The sequence below is a fragment of the Mandrillus leucophaeus genome, unplaced genomic scaffold (assembly GCF_000951045.1).
Source record: "Mandrillus leucophaeus isolate KB7577 unplaced genomic scaffold, Mleu.le_1.0 Scaffold373, whole genome shotgun sequence".
Lineage (NCBI taxonomy): Eukaryota > Metazoa > Chordata > Mammalia > Primates > Cercopithecidae > Mandrillus > Mandrillus leucophaeus.
In genome coordinates, this window is record NW_012103954.1 from 1,093,126 (window position 1) to 1,099,946 (window position 6,821).

Consider the following 6,821-nt stretch of genomic DNA (forward strand, 5'->3'; position numbering starts at 1 on the left):
CCTGGAATTCCCTTCCTGCCTCCGAGGGCGCCTGGCTGGCGCTTCATGTGCTGCACGCATTTGCAGGGTTGAGTTGGATGGAGGTGAACGAGGCATCCAGGAGGTCAGAACCACCTCGAGGGAAGTCTCACGGGATGCTTAGCACAGTCGGTAACCGGCCCAGAGGGAGCAGCAGGCCTGTCTGCCTGTGGAAGTGGCCACATGGGAGAGTTCAGAGGTGGGTGAGCACCCCACTGTGAGTCATGGCCTTGGAGGTTGCAGAAGGAAGAACAGGAACTCGGGCGAGCTGCCCCCACACCGCAGCCCCAGCTGAGTACAAGAGGGTCGGTCATGCCCATGCCCGGGGCTCTGTGCTGCAGGGAAGTCTCGCGAAGGAATTTTATCTTTTGCTTCGAACATTTTATCAGCCAGGCTGAATCTGGCCTTGAGCGAATGCGGCGTGTTGCGAGGACTGTGGTGATGGCAGCTCAGGGTCCTCTTTGAGTTCTTTTGTGACAGATGATTGCTTGTTCTCTTAGGAAGGATCCTGCGTGCCAATTATTGGTGCAAAAGTCATTGCGGTTTTTGCCATTGTTGACAAAACGTCAATGACTTTTGCACCAGCCCAGTACATCTGCAATGACAAGCTGTGAAAGGAACTCTGACAGAGGCCCAGGGCCCTGCATCCAAATGCCGCTGCCTGGGAGCTCCTGGGCCTTGCTGCTCCCGCCGGGCCCCAGGGTGTGCAGACGGGGTGCTGGCTTAGCCCAGGACAGGGAAGCCGGCGCTGGCCAGGCCTGCTGGAGATGCTGGTGGGATGCCTGTCCTCAGGACGAACCCGACGGCCTTGGCCTCGGGCACACATGATCTGGGCTCCTCAAAACCGGCCCAAGTACCAGCTTCTGTGGAGGGTCCCAAGTTCAGGTGAGGTGATAAATATTATGTTAAAAAAGCAAAACAAAACAAACACAAAAAACACGAACTGAAACAAAAGTCATCATAAGGGCCTGGGGTGTCAGTGTGGCTTTGATAACAGGTTTTGATGACTCGCAAAGGCCCTAGGGTCATCAGGGAGGAATGCATTTATTCTTCTTAATCTGATGCAAACTCCACGGTGAAAATGGTCTTAAATAGTCTTGTGTGGTTCCTCATCCAGGGGCAAAAATGTCGAGACACAGGGAGGAAGTCCTGAAGCGTCTGGCGGTGGGGAGCTTTGCGAGATTGGGCTGTCCCGTCACCTCCCTTCATGCTTCGCCTCCCTCTGCCAAGAGGCCAAACCTCGCTCTCTGAGCACTTTTGCAGCTGGTGAAAAGCTCAGAAAATACCCTCTCCCGGCTCCTCACTGGTAAAATGGACCCAGCAAAACGGATGACCCCTGACAGCTGGAGGAGGCCTGGGGGGTGCCCAGAACCACTGTCTGGGGAAAAGAGGGTGTGACTGGAAACATGCCTGGTTCATACAGACGTGTGTGCTACAGCTGCACACACCCGGCTCACACACACCTGACACAGATACCAGATACACACCCGGCTCACACACACCCGACACCTGTCTCTTATACACATCTAGATGTGTATAAGAGACAGCGCCCGACACAGATACCAGATACACACCCGGCTCACACACACCCGACACAGATACCAGATACACACCCGGCTCACACACACCCGACACAGATACCACACGCACACCTGGCTCTCACACACCCGACACAGATACCACATACACACCCGGCTCACACACGCCCGACACAGATACCGCACGCACACCTGGCTCACACACACCCGACACAGATACCACACACACACCCGGCTCACACACGCCCGACACAGATACCAGATACACACCCGGCTCACACACACCCAACACAGATACCACACACACACCTGGCTCACACACGCCCGACACAGATACCACACACACACCACACACTCAGTTCACACATACCCAGCTCACACACACCCGACACAGATACCGCACACACACCCGGCTCACACACACCTGACACAGATACCACACACACACCACACACTCAGTTCACACATACCTGGCTCACACACACCCGACACAGATGCTGCATACACACCCGGCTCACACACACGTGACACAGATACCACACACACACCTGGTTCACACACACGCGACACAGATACTGTACATGCACACCTGGTTCACACACACCTGACACGGATACCTCACACACACACCTGTTCACACACACCTGACACAGCTACCGCACACACACCTGGTTCACACACACCCAGCACAGATGCTGCACACATACCAGGTTGGCACACATCTGACACAGATACCTCACACACACACCCGGCACAAATACTGCACATGCACACACACACACACCCGGTTCACACTCACCCGAAATGGATACTGCACACACACACCCGGTTCACACACAGCCAACACGTATACTGCACACACACACCTGATTCACTGCAGCCGCGCTGACACTGGTTAGGTGTCCAGGTGCTTCTCATGAGCAAACTAAACTCGTCTTCGTTTCTTGGTTCTAGGGTGGGAAGGACAGTGCTTCGCTTATAGGGAGTTTCAGCCTGGGTGGTACCTGCATGGGATGGAGGGGCAGCCTCCTTTGCAACCTTGTTGGATAATTGAAGTCGAGAGCTTGGGTTCCTCCCAGCGTTGGCCCCAGCATCAGCCCCCAGCCGTTCTTCACGGTGCCATACTTAGCAGGCATTCACAGCTTTTGGGGGCAGGCCTCACGTACAGCTGTGGGACGACGGTGATTGGTGGGAATTCTTCCTGGGAATTGCTGAGCTGCGAGCAAGGAGAGGCCAGAGGTTCCTCCCAGAGACACCCCTTTCTTGTCCTCGGAGCACACGGGGTGCCCGTGTGGGGCTGAGGGTGGTGGCAGCCCCATGAGGCAGGTGGGATCCCTGGAGCCTGGGCTTGCTGTGGGCCCGTGGCTGAGGCAGGTGGGATCCCTGGAGCCTGGGCTCGCTGTGGGCCCGTGGCTGAGGCAGGTGGGATCTCTGGAGCCTGGGCTGCCACCGGCCTGTGGCTGTGTGAGCGGCAAACACCTTGCCATTGTGTGTGTCTTACACAAGTACCAGGAAGTGTCCTCACTAATACAACTAATTGTGTACCATGAACCCATATGCTTAAAAAAATCAGTGGTGGGTGAGTCAGTTAGGAGCCCCTGATCTCTTCTCCCGGCAGGGGGTGGAAGAGGCTGGGAGCTACGTCTGGCCGTGGAGGGAGCAGTCACCTTTCTAGGCCTTGGGCAGGGCCTGGTCGCCACAGTGATGAACACTTTGTGCTGACCTCAGGATGGCCAGGATGACCCCTGAGTGGAGGTCAAAGTGGGAGCACTGGAGGGGGCCCACCTCTCACCTGGGGGCTGTGGAGACCCCGTGCTAAGCTGGCCATGCTTTGTCTGTGTGTTCAGACCTCGGCAGGATGGCGGTGTGGAGAAGCCAGGCATCTTCCAGTTACAGGATCCTGAGAACATCAGGAAAGACGGCCTTCAGGGCCACGGCAGTCAGTCTTGGGGGGCCTGTGCCCCACTCCCCACCAGCCCCGGTGACTCCAGGTGCCACCCGGAGGGCTGCATTGGCCACTTTTGTTTTCACCAGCCTCCAAAGTCCCTCTTGACTGGCAGAGGACATGTGACCTTGCAAACCCATGGCTGGTGTTAAAGCAGCACCCACCACCCTTCCTGAGCCCATGTGAGGGCCGGATGTGTGTGGGTGCGATGGGAATCCAGGCCCAGTGTGGGTGCGGCCTTGGCCGGAGGTCCTGCAGATGGACGGTCAATTTTCATGATGACAGCAACAGTGGGCCTCGAGGTCAGTTTCCACGCTGACAACCGTGGGGAGAGGGGTGGGGAGAGGGGCCTGCAAGTGGCTCCCAGGTCAGGGTGGGTGGCTTCCCCAAGCCCCAGGGACAGGTGTTGAGGGAGGAAGCCAGGGTGGCTGCTCTGGGGACTGGGGGCTCGCTGGTTGCAGCCTGAGTCCTGAGGCCTCCTGACTGACCTCGCGCCGGCTGTGCACCACCCAGGGCTGTTCCGTCCAGCCTGTGTGTATCCCGAGACCTCCTAACCAAGCTCACTCCAGCTGTGCACTGCCCATGGCTATTCTGTCTGGGCTGTCTGGCGCTATGTGCTTGGGGAAGAACTGTCTAGGCAGCTCAGGCTCTGATGTCTGTGGTGGAAACAGCATCACTGAGGAGTGATCAGACCCTGGGATTCTGATTTCTTACACGGAAGTTGTGTTGCTGAAGTGCAGGTGCACTGAGGTCTGTCTGTGATGTTTGCCTCTGGGGTGCTGAGGGGCATCCCAAGCTTTAGCTATGGCTGTGCTCCACCACGCCACCTGCAAGCATCCACCTCATGGTCCAGCCGAGCTTCAGCCGTGACTCTGCTCTCACCACACCACCGGCAAGCATCTGCCTCATGGTCCAACCGAGCTTCAGCTGTGGCTCTGCTCCCACCACGCCACCGGCAAGCATTCGCTTCATGGCCCAAGTAGGTAATAAGATCACCGCCCCCCTCCCTCCCTCCCTCCCTCAGAGGTTTCCAGGCGACTGCTGTGCCTGGACTCAGTGCTAGGATGACGCAACATCCTCTCCTGGAGGGTGGGCTTGGGCAGAGGCAGGCGATGGCACCACTGGAGACTCAGGCAGGAGTCGTAGGTCACGGGTGTGAGTCCTGCCCCGCCGGGGAAGACGCCGTGGCTCAGGAGTGGTAGGTCACAGGTGTGAGTCCTGCCCCGCTGGGGAAGATGCCATGTCTCAGGAGTGGTAGGTCACGGGTGTGAGTCCCGTCCTGTTGGGGAAGACGCTGAGGTGGATTTGCTTGCTCAGATGTGGGTGAGAAGGAAGCAGTGGGAGATGAGGAGCGCCACTTCCCAAGGCAGCACCAGCCTCAGCACAGCCGCCGCCTGAGCAGGAATCTCCTGCATTGTGTTATTATTTCTGAACGTGAGGGGAATTCACTGCTTTCTCCTGATTTCAAAGATGCATCCATTTCTCCGCATTGAGCCCCCTAAGGGGAGTGATGTCAGGAGCACCCCAACCTCTGCCTCTGCCACATGCCCCTCAGTCCTCCACTGGGTCCCTGAGGCCCTGGTCCTCCTGGCCACCGCTTCTTCCACGCCGTGATCCCCTCGTGCTCTGCCGTCTCCATCACTTCACTGTGGAGAATCACAGAGGAGCCTTTTTTTTCCGACCTGCTCCCTCCACACCCCATGATTCTCCGTCATCAGAGTTTTGCTTTCTGCTGGGCAAAGCCAGGAAGGGACAGACAGTCCCCGGCCTGGGTTGAGCCCCCCACCACCCTGTCCCTCCACCATGGGACCAGAGCTCTCCATGACACCACCCTGCCTGGGCCACGGCCCTTGAATCCCTCTAGGGTGTGCGCAGGGTCCGGAGAGCAGGCATGACAGCTGCGGAGACCCAGGCCTTCCCTTCCCTGCAGGAACGTTGCAGGGCTTGCCCAAGGCCACTGGACAGCTGCATTGGAAGGAGACCCATCGATGACTCTGCATTTTGGGGGCTTAATTTATCTGCCAAATATGGAGTCAGCCCCTGGCACGTGGGATACTGGAGTCACAGCAGTGCCCACGGCAGAGTCTTGTCTCCATGGAGTCGGAGGGCACTGACTCCCACCAACATAAACTCGGGGCAGATGCGAAATTAGCAGAGGGCGTGAGGTGCGCTGCTGACAGCATGAGCCAGCCCCACGTCCGGGAGTTGAGGTGAAGCTCTGAGGCTGGTGCTCATTTGCGAGCTGGAACGCGTGTGTGTACGGAGGTTGTACCCCCAGATTTCCAATTTGGAGAGGTGCTGGGGCATGTGCCTCCTAGTGTTGTGGACAGCTCAAAAGTCAGCACCTGGATACCCTGGTCCTGTGGCTGGTCCCTGAGTCCTACAGGATGTACGTGGACTTGTCGTGAGCCACTCTCCCACCAGGTCGTCCTCCAGGGTTCTCCCTTTTCCCAGGCGCGTTTGGAGGGAGTGGCTGGATGTGCTGGCTCCTCATCTCCTCATCTCCTCTCTGTCACACCCCATGTCCTGCCTCTCCTCAGCTCTGCTGGGCACTGGCCAGACCCCCTTTCCCAGATGGGAACTTGCCTGATGGTCTGGATGGAGAAAGAGGCCTGGGAGGTCTGGGCGGCAGTGTGGACGTCTCTGTGGATTCAGGAACACCTGCTCTTGTTTGTCTTCCCTCCACTGGGCACCTGCTGGTTTCCAGGCTGTCGTCAGTCCCCCGAGCCCTCTCTGTCTTCCCAGCTTCTCCCTTAGGAATTGCCATCCATTCACCTTTTTGATTTCCTTTCAGCCCCTTCAAATTTTGTCTCAGGAATAATTTTGTGCATTATCAGATCATCAAGGTATTTTACTAAAGACATTTCTTCCTAAGAATTTAGTTATTAAAACTATCATTTCCCTCTTTGAGTTTCTCTGATGGTAACAGCTCTTCACTAGAATGCCTGGGACCCAGTGCGTCATGGCACCCATGGGGCCGTCCGTGGCAGCCCCGCTTCTGCGCTGGGCCGGGTCTCTCTGCCTCCACGCTGCTCCCTTGGAGTCCATCGTGTCATGGCACCCGTGGACCGTCCGTGGCAGCCCCGCTCCTGCGCTGGGCCGGGTCTCTCTGCCTCCACACTGCTCCCTTTGGGGTCCAGTGACTTCTGGATGGAAGCAACACAGAGAAGGAGCTTCCCGGTCTATTTTCTCCCTGGTGGAGGTTTCCAAAGATTTTTCACTGCTGGAAAAAGGGGAAGAAGCCCAGTAAAAATAACAAATGAGGGGACGGAGCCTCCCGTCACAGCCTTCCTTGCTCACGGATGGAGCCTGGGTCTGAG